Below are 14,196 nucleotides of genomic sequence, written 5' to 3'. Positions count from 1 at the left end.
TCTCCTATTGGTCAGCATCTCTCCCATGATCCCATCATGCATAGTACTTAGCAGCGTTCTTCTTCAGCCATTGCTTCTCACCAGCGTTATCATATGCACGCGGAATTCGTTCCTTCACATATACGATTTCGTTTGTTAACGTGAATTCGTGTGAGTGATTTCGTTGTACTACTTTGTTGTTGTGTGAAAACTTAATTAGTATACTACATAACTTAATTACATACAGTATAGTCATGGGTCCCAAAAAAGTTGCTGAAGTTCACAGAAAGAAGAGAATGCTTTCTATGCAGAAAAAATGGAGATAATAAAAAAGTATGAAGCTGGCATGCAGTTGAGTGTGATCGCTAAGGAATACGGCCGAAATCCGTCGACGATAGGCACCATCCTTAAGCAGAAAGAAGCCATCAAAGCAGCTACACCTTTCAAGGGCGTGACTATTTTGTCCAACAAGAGGAGCCACATGCATGATGAAATGGAGAGGCTGCTTCTTCTATGGAATGAGGACAAAGAAATCACCGGCAATACGATAACCGAGGCGGCAATCTGCTAGAAGGCCAGTGCTATTTTCAGCGATTTGATTGCCCAAGCCAAAGACGACGGAGGAGAGGGGACATCAACGGCAACCCCAGACTTCAAGGCTTCTCAAGGGTGGTTCGAAAAATTCCATAAATGGACTGGCATCCATTCGGTGGTGAAGAAATTGAAATTTTGTAAAAAGAAACGTAAGGTGTAAAAAAGTTTTAAAAAAATGTAAAAATAAAAAGACAAAAAAAAAATTAATTTTAAGTTTTTTATAAAGTTAAGTGTTACAGTTTTGTTAATGTGTTTCGTAAAGTTTAGTTTATGTTTCCTGATATTTTTAATGTGTTTCGTTAAGTATACATATTACATAACAAATTTTCTGCCATTTGTCCTCCTCTGTCGCCACTTTCGGAGATAGCCTCACTCAAAATGTAAGCTTCCACATTTTACTACATACATACATATGTACGTACAGTATTTCTTGTATACCATGTATACTAATACACTTTATTTACAGGTACATACATATTAGTGCTACTGGTACGTATTAAGTTAGGTATTGAATGGTCCAAATTGTTGTAGTATTTCATTGTTTATTGGTCAATTTAGCTTTATTATGAATTTACTGGGGTATTTTTTGGAGGGCTTGGAACAGATCAGCCATTTTACATGTAAAATGCGGTTCAAGATACGAAAAACTCATGATACGAAGGCCGCCTCTGAACGGATTAATTTTGTATCTCGATGTACCACTGTAGTTTTATGCCCTTTCTTCCATGTGAGGGGAGGGAGGGCTCTTATTATGTAATCACTTAATAATGTATACATAAAATTTCATTTTTTTATAAAAATATTATCATTTTTATGTATGCAACTTACCAAGTGATTACATAGCCGAATCTTAATGTGTTTCGTAAAGTTTAGTTTATGTTTCCTGATATTTTTAATGTGTTTTGTTAAGTTAAGTATACATATTACATAAACAAATTTTCTGCCATTTGTCCTCCTCTTGTCACCACTATTGGAGATAGCCTCACTCAAAATGTAAGCTTCCACATTTTACTACATACATACATATGTACGTACAGTATTTCTTGTATACCATGTATACTAATACACTTTATTTACAGGTACATACATATTAGTGCTACTGGTACGTATTAAGTTAGGTATTGAATGGTCCAAATTGTTGTAGTATTTCATTGTTATTGGTCAATTTTAGCTTTATTATGAATTTACTGGGTGTTTTTTGGAGGGCTTGGAACAGATCAGCCATTTTACATGTAAAATGCGGTTCAAGATACGAAAAACTCATGATACGAAGGCCGCCTCTGAACGGATTAATTTTGTTATATCGAGGTACCACTGTAGTATGCCCTTGCCTTCCATGTGAGGGGAGGGAGGGCTCTTATTATGTAATCACTTAATAATGTATACATAAAATTTCATTTTTTCATAAAAATACTATCATTTTTATGTATGCAACTTACCAAGTGATTACATAGCCGAATCTCACATTGTAGTAGGTGGGATACATGGATATACAAGTTTACAAATCCTATATGGGATGAGTAGTAGTTAAAATGCTTGCTGGTTCCTCACCTGTTAAGAGAACTGCACAGATAATTACTGCCTCTGGATGGTACTCATCTTAACTTGTTCAGTGGGATCTGTTGCAGCTAAGGAAAGTCCATGGCAAGCAAGGATACATAATACAATGCCCCTGCCCAGGACTCAGTAACAAGATACATCAAAACATCCGAGTAAATATAGTCGGCAACACCTAAAACCTAACGCCCAACCATTATAAAGGACTGGCGGGTACTCCAAGTAACTAGTAACCCCAGGCTTCCCTTCTGACTCGACAACCTTCATCAAGGCAAAGAGAACAAAGGGTAGGGAGAACAGGCCGAAGAACAGAACCCTGAACTGGTAAATTCTGTTCTGAAAAACGAACCTCAGGAACTTTCTTGATTCTGGGTGAATAGGGATATGAACGTACACATCCTCCATATTGATCAAGATCATTTAGTCTCCTTGACGAATTGAAGACAATACTGTCTGATTCGTTTCCATTTTGAACTTTGTCTTCGACATGAACAAGTTCAAAGAGCTCACGTCCAGAACTGGTCTCCAGCCTCCGAGGCCTTGGGGACCACAAAAAGACTGTTGTGAAAACCTTCTGAGTGGGGATCTTCTGCTACTTTTGTAGTCCTCTTTGCTAACAGGAATGTCACTTCTTGGGCGAGAGCTAAGAATTTCCCTGAGTTGGCAGAGTAAGCTGCCAAAATTAGAGGAAAACTGGCTAAGGGAGGGTTTCGAATGAAGGGAATGGTGTACCCTTCTTTGAGAACCTTCGCGACACATGGCTCTGCCCCTCTCACTTCCCAACTCTGCCAAAAATGAAGGAGCCTTGCTCCTACTGGAGTAGTACTGAGAACTTGCTTCTCATTTTTTGATAAGAGATTTAGAAGTAGACAGCTCAGGGAGTAAAACTGACATTCGCTCTAGCTCTGGGAAAACTTCTCGACTTAACTCTCCCCAGGGCACTTCACAGACAACGCCAAAAGATCTTGAGATTTTTTCTGAAGATCAGAAGAAATCTGCAGAACTGTGGTCTGAGGAAACAGGTGCTTACTATCAAGTGGCAAGAACAGAAGAGCCGACCTCTGAGAGCGGGTTACTCCTTTAGTAGTAAAGAGCACCAAAGCTCCCTCTTCTTGTGGATGCCTAAAGTGAATAGGGATGCTAATTCAAGACACCCATCCATAATGCCCTAATCAAGCTAGGATATAACACTAAACAAATAAGATACTGAATGCTCTGAGATGGCAGAACATTCCTTAATCTTGCAAAATAATGCTCCTACACACCAGTCCATAAAACTCATAACTTCCAAAACACAGAAAATGTTTTTCAGAAGGTGGTCCAGTTCTGAAGTCGAGAACATAATCTTGGCTGAGTTAAAGACTGATCTCTTGAAGGAGTCAATAAGATCGGAGAAGCCCACTTGGGAGGAGGCAGAAACTCACACGGTAAGAGCTTCCTCTGTCTCATGTGAACAATGCCTCCTAGGAGACACGTAGAAGGAGGGAAACAAAAGTTGACTTTCCCTTGCTCTCTCTTCTCTGAGAGCCACAAGTTCATTTCTTTCAAAGCCTTCTTGGCTGATAAGGAAAAAACCAACTTTAGAAACTTAGAGGCACTAGTAAACAGAAGTCAGGGAAGGCAGAAATGCTGGTGAAAAGAAACTGGGAAATTTGCTAGCAAATACTGGAGCAAAGAAGAATATGCTGTAGGAGTATCCTTACCTACTTCCTCTTCTTCTTGCAAAGAGACAGGACACAAGTTGGAAGGGAGTTGAGCAGGAGCTGGAGGTTTCTGAAACAGGCCCAAAATACTATCCAGTTTCCTTTAGATATCCACTATTGAAGGATCAACAGAAGTTTGAATTTCTAAAGGATTTGATGTAACTGCAGGAGTTGCAAGTCCTGATAACTAAACTCACTGAAGGAGGTGGATGTGCCAAAGGGAGCTGAGGCGCCAATGGTAGCTGTGGCGTCAATGGGTGCTCAGTCAACAACGGGCAATCATGAGATGGTTGAATTGAAGAGGGAATTTGTGCAGATGGGCACTTTAAAGCCTCCAGGAGACTAGATGGCAACAAGAGCACAGATGCCAACAGTCGCATGGAGCTTCTAGGCCTACAAGAACTTTCAATAGGCACTGAATACACTGACACTGATACAGGAGTCCCTTCTAAGGAAGATACACACATTACTCTGAGCCTCTACGACTCGTAGACCGAAGGTACAGTAGACGAGCAAGAAGCAGGAGGGGTACCCAGCACCAACAGATGCTCAGATATTGACTTTGGTGTAGGAACACCCACTGGTACGACACTAGGCCATTCTAACGATTTTCTACAGGAGGAAGAACGGATGAAGGAGGTTTTTCTGGAGCACACTGTCCTTCCCTAACAGGAACTTCCTGGGAAAGACACTGGGGACTGTCCCAGAAACTACACAATGGGTGTGCTCAGTAGGGCAATCACAAGTTCTTGGAAGGCACGGGAGAAAGCAAATCCCTCCTCGTCTTTTCAACAGACAAGATTTATCTGCCAAGCACCATTGGCACCTGGGCAGTGATTCCTCTGAGCTGGACACACTCAAGGAAAAACAAGACACTTCCTTAGAGACGCCTTTCTAGCAGATCTCTGTCGATAACTGGGATACTACGACAGGATCAACTGAGGGGGCGACTACCTGTGGCAGACCCCATCAACCTCCCTTGGGCTACAAGTAAGACTCCTCCCAGGTGTAGGGGAGTATGACAGGGATATTTGCCTAGGAGAATCAGTGGGACAAGCAGCCACCTCCTCCACTGCATTAACACTTCAAACAAAAAACACCTATCAATTTACCTACCTTGTCATGAGAACTTTGACATTAGCTCCCAATTGTTCCATGGCATGTAACATCATACAAAATTTCTGGTCTACTCGCAATTTGAGGCTGGCAATGGGATCGGGTATCAGGTTTTTTCATATGAGTCTTTGAAGTCCTCCACACCTGATCCCCCAATTCTCACATTCATTACAAGTTAATTGTGGTGAACAATTTCTGACCCCTACAACCGAAGCACAAGCTGAATACTGGTCATAACAAGCTTTGATTAGCCTAGAATTGCAACCTTTGCTGCAGTACCTTACGCTTTGTGCACTAGAATCGGGACATGCTGGCTTCTAACATAAACAAATCCTAGCCTAGGTTTAGACAAAAGCTAGACAATTGAAATACTGAATTCCTATACATATAGCTAATCAATGCCAAAGCGGCTACCAAAGGTAAGAGTACTCCACCAAATGCCAGAGACATTGATTGAGGAGATTTTACCAGATTCAAATTCTGCAGCTGTTATAAAATCAATGTTATGGTTATCAGCAGCAAAGAGCAACTGGCTTGTCTACTGGGTTGGTTACATGATTCCCCAGACATAACAGAGTTGTTGTTTTGTGAAAATTACTTTCTTAACCTCGGAGAAAAGCGCTGGTACAATCTCTATGTACTGTGTTACGTAATTACAGCATATACAGTTGTTAATGTACTTTCAGATGATGTGATCCCATTCGCACTTTTTAAAGGTGATAACCCCTGCAGAGTTTCACCTCACATGATGTATGTATTCTCTCTCTCTCTCGTCTCTCTCCCTCTCGTCTCTCTCTCTCTCTCGCTCTCTCCGTCCTCTCTCTTAGTTAGCTCTGCACTAGTTCATGATTTTAAATTGATTGAATTTTACCTTCACCCTCTACAAACATTACGTATGTGCAAACATTTTCTTTATTCTATTGAATTGTGTACCTTCGTTATGACTGACTTATGGTTTACCTAGTGACCCAAAGAAAACTTCTTTACTCTGAGGGAAAAGGAAAATGGCATCCCATGAATTAAGGTAATGTTAGTATACATACAAAAATGGATACGTATGTACATAGTAATTGCTGTAACTATTTTTACGCCAACCAGTTATTCTTTTTTAAGGATAATGTACTAAACTAACTTTTAAATCAAATTACTGTAACTTTAATTTCATTTAAAAGTTAGCCTAATACTTAGGGAGCATGATTATGGTCATATTTAGTGTTTCAAACTCTAGAAGTAAGCATTTATTAGCATTTTTAAAAACTGTGCCAAACTTACACGAAACTTCCCCTTGCTTGAGGGGGTCAGGAACCTAACCTTGCGTAAGTTTCTTCTGGGTACACCACATTTTCAAAAATTATGATTTGTTCCTAAATGATATACAAACCGTTGATCCTTACAATAGGAAAACTCACTGATTCTTGGGAGGAATCTGAGTGAGCTCCAGTGAACTGACTAGGGTTCATCCTACCTGGAATTCTCTTCCTGTTTGTAAGAACGAGGAAGAGGATCCAGCCACTGGCATCTGATCGGAGTTAAGGAAACTGCAAGATCAAGAGTCAGTCTTCTATGATTTTCTCATAAGGTAGAGGTATGAGTCCCCCTTATGGAAAAGCAAAGAACCAGATGTCAGAGACTATAAGGCAAATATACAAGTTAATGGGTTTGTCTTATGTCAAGGCCCCTTCCCTGCCTTGTGAGGGAAGGGGTGGATATTTGATTGTATTCACTAAATAAAGAAAATAGATAAATTACTGCTAAGGAGTGTCTTACCTGCATCTGTGCTTGGTCAAGCATGTAACAGTCTGCATTACTCTCTCCCCAAAGGGAAAGAGTCGGCTGAAAGAGATGGTAGGAGAGCCAGTCACTCCACAGTCACTCTCATTCGTTACCGTACGAGGAGGCGAGATATGACCCTGTCCAGTTAGAGGAGCTGGATAAGCTACACACTTTGCTGAGCAGCCACCACTGGTCCCAAGGAAAATGTGTCCAAGGACCTGTGAGCAATATCCCAAAGGTAATGGGAAGAAAGTGAAGGTGGTCTTGTGTGCCCAGACCCCTCTTTCAAAACCGATTGAACCGACAGGTGGTTCTTATGGAATGTGAGGGATAGGGCAATGACCATGACCTCGTGAGCTCTCGGACGAAGTGTACCGGTGTCATCGCCAGCAGCAGAGTAGGCCTTCCTCATCGTCTCATGAAGCCAGAAAGAAATAGTGTTCTTGGACACCTCTTTCTCGGAAACACTGGTGCTAACGAAGAGTCGTCAACACTAAGGCCGGAGATGGGGAGTCCTCTTCAGGTAGTACCATAGTGCTCCAAATGGGACAAAGGACATCTCGTCTGGATCATACCAACGAAGTCACTCAGGGAGGGAATGGTGAAGGACTCGAATTTAGCATCAGGGACTGGTATATTCTGAGTCTTCACTACAAAATCTGGGATGAAGTTGAGTGTAACCGATCCCCATTCCCTTGAGTGCTTAACATCGAAACAAAGACTATGCAGTTCACCTACTCTCTTCGCCGATGCAAGCTCTAGCAGCAGAAAGATGGTCTTAAGGGTCACTTCCTGTCTGAGGACTCTTGAAGTGGCTCGTAATGGGGCAAAAGTCACGTTCTGCAGTACAAGTCACATCCCAATCAGGAGACCTGAGATCCCTGGGTGGGCAAGACCTCTCAAAGCTCCTAATGAGTAGCGATATCTTGAAGGAAGACGAGATATTGACACCCTTCAGCTTCAATGCAGCCCTCTAGCCTTTTACAGCTGAAATGAAAAGGAGCTTCTCTCCGTGAAGGTAGATGAAGAAGTCTACGACCTGCTGAAGAGTGGTCTCTGACCAGAGTGATACCCCATATACGACACACCACAGAAGACGGCCCACTTTCCTTGGTATACTGCTGCAGAAGACTGTCCGAGAGTGCTTGTTTTTTCCTTTTTCTCTGTTGCTGCTTGATGAGAAAAGCCTCTTGCTCACAAGAGATGGTGGATACCAAACAGTCCAAGGCCACTTGGGTGCCACCAGAATCATTCGGAGATTCTGCGTGATCCGCATCCTGCTGATCACAGCTCGAATCAGGCAAAACAGGGTAAAGGCGTACACCTCTACATTGTCCCATGGGTATTGGAATGCATCCTCTGCAGCTGGCCATGGGTCCAGAACAACAGGCAGAAGGTTTCTAATTTCCTGTTGAACCAGGTGGCAACAAGTCTATGACTGGACACCCCCAAAGGCGTAATATGAAAAGGCACAAATATTAGGAGAATGTGACCTACGCGTTTCCGAGATTTTCGGCCGAGAATGATTGAATATTACTAGACTGTAAGATTTTTATGTTATAAATGCGTTTTTTGACCTTTTCGGTTGAGTCAAAGTTGACTGATCGTAGTTTTTTTTCGTACTTATCGTACTTATATGCAAATATTTCAAAAATGAGAAAATGCTACAACCTTCCAATATTTTTTGTTATATTGTGCATGTTTTTGCGCACATTTCCATATATAAACCTTTAAAAAAAGCGTAATATGAAAAGGCTCAAATATTAGGAGAATGTGACCTACGCGTTTCCGAGATTTTCGGCCGAGAATCAGCGCGCGGAGGGGAAAAAAATTCTTTTTTTCAAAAATTCACCATAAATCGAGATATTGTTCTAGAGACTTGCAATTTGTTTTAAAATGAAGATAGATGATTGAATATTACTAGACTGTAAGATTTTTATGTTATAAATGCGTTTTTTGACCTTTTCGGTTGAGTCCAAAGTTGACCGATTCATAGTTTTTTTTGTACTTATCGTACTTATATGCAAATATTTCAAAATGAGAAATGCTACAACCTTCCAATATTTTTGTTTATATTGTGGCATGTTTTTGCGCACATTTCCATATATAAACCTTTAAAAAAAGCGTAATATGAAAAGGCTCAAATATTAGAGAATGTGACCTACGCGTTTCGGAGATTTTCGGCTGAGAATCGTCGCGCGGAGGGGAAAAAAAATTTTATTTTCAACAAAAATTCACCATAAATCGAGATATTGTTCTAGAGACTTGCAATATGTTTTAAAATGAAGATACATGATTGAATATTACTAGGACTGTAAGATTTTTTATGTTATAAATGCGTTTTTGACCTTTTCGGTTGAGACAAAGTTGACCGTCCGATCGTAGTTTTTTTTTCGTACTTATCGTACTTTATATCAATATTTCAGAAATGAGAAATGCTTACAAACTTCCAATATTTTTGTTATTATTTGTGCATGTTTTTTGCGCACATTTCCATATATAAACCTTTAAAAAAAGCGTAATATGAAAAGGCTCAAATATTAGGAGAATGTGACCTACGCGTTTCGGAGATTTTTGGCCGAGAATCGGCGCGCGGAGGGGAAAAAAATATTTTTTTCAAAAATTCACCATAATCGAGATATTGTTCTAGAGACTTGCAATTTGTTTTTTTTAAAATGCATGAAGATAAATTATTGAATATTACTAAACTGTAAGATTTTTATGTTATAAATGCGTTTTTTGACCTTTTCGGTTGAGTCAAAATTGACGTCCGATCGTAGTTTTTTTTCGTACTTATCGTACTTATAATGCAAATATTTCAAAAATGAGGAAATGCTACAACCTTCCAATAATATTTTTTGTTATATTGTGCATGTTTTTGCGCAAACAATTTCCATATATAAAACTATAAAATAAGCGTAATATGAAAAGGTACAAATTAAATTAGGAGAATGTGACCTACGCGTTTCGGAGATTTTCGGCCGAGAATCGGCGCACGGAGGGGAATAAAAAATATTTTTTTCAAATATTCACCATAAATAAAACGAGATATGTTCTAGAGACTTGCAATTTAATTTTGGTTTTAACGTGAAGGTAAAATGATTGAATATTACTAGACTGTCAAGTAATTTGCTTACCCCCCCAAAAAAAAAAACAAAAATATATATATATATATATATATATATATATATATATATATATATATATATATATATATATATATATATATATATAATTTTTTTTTTTTATACGTAAAATATATATATTACATTCTTCGATTCTGGTACCAATAACATAAATAAAAGGAATGCAGGGTGACAACTTCTCTTTTCGCATACAATGAAATGTCTTATTATTTTATCATGCACACATTCAGATATATAAAAAAATTGTAATAAATATAAAACTAAATATAAAATAAATGCAGAATACTCACTCGTAATCCTGACTCTTCGTTCTATTCTTGTTTTCTCCCTCCTCCATTGAAGAGTCTTGCATTTTTTCCACTCGACATGACGAGGTACAGGTGGATGGAGGGAGACGCCGCCCTTACTGCTGATGGACCGGCGGCCCCGTGCGCCCCCCTCCGCTGTCGGTTTAGGGGGCGCGCTCCAATACATGACCTTAGTGTGGTACTTTCGGTCACACTCCCCTATCCTGCAAAGAGCAAACTTTGCAGAGACGACAGAAGAACCGGGTGTCTCTCCTTCTGCCATTCATATGGCACACCCGGCACCGTTTCTGCCTTCGCCCTTCTAAGGCCTCCAGTATGTGTTCCCCTGGCTGCAGCCGACACGCAGAGTCCACTACCCGACGAGAAGTGGTGATGGCGGGGCCAGCAGCAAGAGGGGCGTCGTCAGCAGGGGCATCGTCAGCAGGGGCGGCGCAGCAGGGGCGTCGTCAGCAGGGGGCGTCGTCAGCAGGGGCGGCGGCAGTCGAGCGAAGTTGGCCCTCCTATCTGCCTTTCCTCTAGGGCAGATCTGCAGTCTCGGGCGTCAGTTATGGAAGGCCACTCATCGGGATCGAAGTTGATGAGGGCATTCCCGGCTACCTCTAGGAAACTGTATGTGGGTCAACCTCGGAAGATTGTCACCGCGGGGTACCCACAGTACAGTATGTAGGCATTTTGGAGGGCCAACTGAAGGATGTATTTGAGGAGCTTCTGTGTCCACCTTCTGGTTCTCCTGGCGAAGGGATAGTACTGGATGAGCTGATCAAAGAGATCAAACTCCTCCCATGTGCCTGTGTAGTGCCCAATGACAGTAGGCCGCTCGGTACGAAACTTCTCAAACACAACTTGGCCCTGTCGACGTGTCTTCTTCCGCTGTACGATCTCTTCTTGGATGGGTTCATGACTCGTCGTAATCATGGGGACGAGTCAGACACCCTTCCAACAGATGACGAAGACAGCGCCCTTACCGCCGCCACTCTGTCTCTCCTCTTGCCAGGTGTTGCGGATGACTAGCGAACCTCTTGAGGACATTCGGGGCCCCACGCACCAACCGAAGGTACCACTGACGTGAACACCTGCTTCATCAGTTTCCTGGGCCAGGGATACCGAGTTATAATAATTATCCATAAACAGGTGATATCCCTGGTTACAGAAACGTCCCACAAGGTTGAATACAGTGTCACGCAGCGTGGAGAAGACCCCGGTATACACTGAAAAAGTCCACAACGTATCCAGTGTTGGCCTCGGTAATGAGAAGAATTTCACACCATATTTCTTGGCTTCTTGGGGTTATACACTTTTATACTAAGACGTCCTTTGTAAGGCATCATCCCCTCATCCAAAGACAGGTTCTTTCCAGGAATCACGAGATTACTACACCGCTCACGGATATAATCCAACACTGTACGCACTAAAATGAGGCGATCACTGTTATTCCGGGTATGGCCCTTCGGTTGAAGGCGTTGAAGTACCTGTCCAACGCCAGGAAATTATCACGGGACATAACGCCAGGCACATTCGGCATACATAAAAAATAATTCTCCTCCAATATTGCCTGACGTCGACAGCAGGTGTCATAACAAAATAAATGTGGAGCCCCAAAAAATGCGCCATGTCAATGAGGTTGCAACCCGCCAGTAATACGACAAGGTCGTCCTCAGCTCATACCGGCAGTACCGAGCGTAGTCCACCGTCTCGTGTACCAGGTATTCCAGCAATTCCCGCGTCAGGAAAAATCTGGATGAACCCCAAAACAGTCAGGGTACTGGTACGGTCACGCCCAGGGTTGCCGTGAAGGGGTGCATGTTAGGAGTGGTGGGGTCCTCCGTCCACCCCTCGTCACTCTCCGACGACCGACCTTCACCTTGGCTGGCGCGACGAGCCGACCTTCTACGTGCCCGGCTGCGTGCGCGCACGATGCACACTACCCCACCCCCGTTGGCCCATCACCCTCACTTAGGCCCTCACTTTCTGTATCGTCCTCTGCGATAAAACTTGAGCCATATCCCCACCCCCTCCCCTCCTCAGATTCCCCCTCGTAAGCACTGAACCCACTGAATTCGAGCTCACTTTCGGGATGTGAGCCTCGAACGGACATTGGGGGCAAATATTCATCCTCACTTTCATCGGGACTGATGTCCTCATCACTCGATGACCATCCGCCATCAAAATGAGGACTTGCGACATGTTCCCGATCAAGCTCCGAAAGATACTCGTCTATGTCCCTTGGTTGGAGCCTCCCAAATGCCTACGAATGCTAAGGACGCCCACATGCTTCCTAGGGTAACCAAAGGCATACGATGTGTTCCTGAAACACTTTTCAGCCACACGTGGCCGCACAGAACGGCCTTGAGGCGCGGGGGGTCATGCTGGGTGCTTGGCCCCATCGCCAGCATCCAGGTCCAAAACTAGCCTTACAACGATCCCTTCCGACGGGTAAAAACGCGCCTTTCACGTTCACACGTCGTTGAGACATACATCTATGAATGTCCTGTAGCAATACAATGCTCAAAGTCTCGCACAAGTCCATAAAAACACGCTTTTCTTTTCACGAAAGATCGCTCTCGATGGTGCGCTACTGATGCTGGCTGGAGCGAGAAGAGGGATATCGCGCATGCGCACCTGGGTCACGCTTCAAAACAAAACAAGGCCTTGATCCGTGAAACTCCCAGCATCCCCCAAGGCGCGTGATTCAAAAGTTTTAGGCTGGTAGGCCTATAAGTATTTTTCCGCGAATTTTAAAAAAACTTTCAGTATGTCGACGTAAAATACGTCCGTCATCAGAGTCGGCGTTTAAGGGTTAATAGGTTCTCAAGGTTAAGCAGGGCGGGGGGAGGTAACTTTCGCCAGCGAGGTTCGGGGAAGGGCTACCAGCAGGGGTAAGCACTTCAGAGGAGGACGTGGAGGCCATCCCACGCAGCAACAGTGAGGCTCCCCAGGTAGGAGGGAGGCTGTTCCTCTTCCGTCACAGGTGGGGGTTCAGCAAATGGGCACAGAGCATCGTGTCCAAAGGACTAGGTTGGAGTTGGATCAAAGATCCTCCACCAACCAAATCATTTCTTCAACTGCCGTCAAAGGAATTGACAGATTATGCAGAGGAGCTCCTTCAGAAAGGAGTTGTGGTGAGAGTCAGGCATCTAAAATTTCAAAGGGCGCTTGTTTAGCGTGCCAAAGAAAAGGCTCTTAAAACAAAAAGAAGAATAATCTTAGACTTGTCCCAGCTAAACTCTTTCATTCGCTGCGACAAGTTCAAAATGCTGACCATCTCGCAGGTACAGACCTTACTTCCCCTGTTGGGGGCCGTCACACCTCTATCGATCTTAAAGACGCATACTATCATATCCCCATCGCAAGGGACTTCCCCTTCCGGCCCATACCTAGGTTTCAAACTAGGACACAGGCATTCTCTTTCAAAGTGATGCCCTTCGGACTGAATGTAGCCCCCAGGGTATTTACGAAAATAGCGGAAGTAGTGAGTTCACAACTGAGATCACAAGGGATAATGGTAGTAGCATACCTCGACGATTGGCTGATTTGGGCACCACCGTCAAGGAATGTCTCAGAGCCACAAAGAAGGTAGTTCAATTTCTGGAACATCTGGGGTTCCAGATAAACAAAATGAAATCAAGATTCACTCCGGAGACTCGTTTCCAGTGGTTAGCATCCAATGGGATTTATCCTCCCACAATCTGTCAATTCCGGTGGTCAAAAAAAAAAGAAAAGAAAATAGCCAAGTCAGTGAGGCAATTCTTCAACACAAGCAAAACTTCAAGGAGAAACCAGGATGAATCCTAGGTTCCCTCCAGTTTGCCTCAGTGACGGACGTCCTTTTGAAGGCAAGACTGAAAGATGTGAATCGAGTTTGGCGCTCGAGAGCAAATGTCAAATCTTGAGACAAGTTGTCAGTGGTTCCACAAATCCTCCGCAACAACTCCGTCCATGGGCGAAGGTAAAGAACCTGTCCAAGTCAGTTCCCCTGCCAGTATCCTCCTCCGGCGTTAACTATTCACACAGACGCCTCCC

At 43.0% G+C, this 14,196-nt stretch overlaps 1 long non-coding RNA gene across 2 annotated transcripts in view; it reads left to right on the top strand.

The window, feature by feature from the left end:
* LOC135224458 (uncharacterized) overlaps window positions 1-14,196 on the top strand; it is a 335,859-nt gene that overhangs the window by 29,882 nt on the left and 291,781 nt on the right. The window lies entirely within an intron of this gene.

The sequence above is a fragment of the Macrobrachium nipponense genome, chromosome 12 (assembly GCF_015104395.2).
Source record: "Macrobrachium nipponense isolate FS-2020 chromosome 12, ASM1510439v2, whole genome shotgun sequence".
NCBI lineage: Eukaryota > Metazoa > Arthropoda > Malacostraca > Decapoda > Palaemonidae > Macrobrachium > Macrobrachium nipponense.
This window is presented reverse-complemented; position numbering and strand designations above follow the sequence as displayed.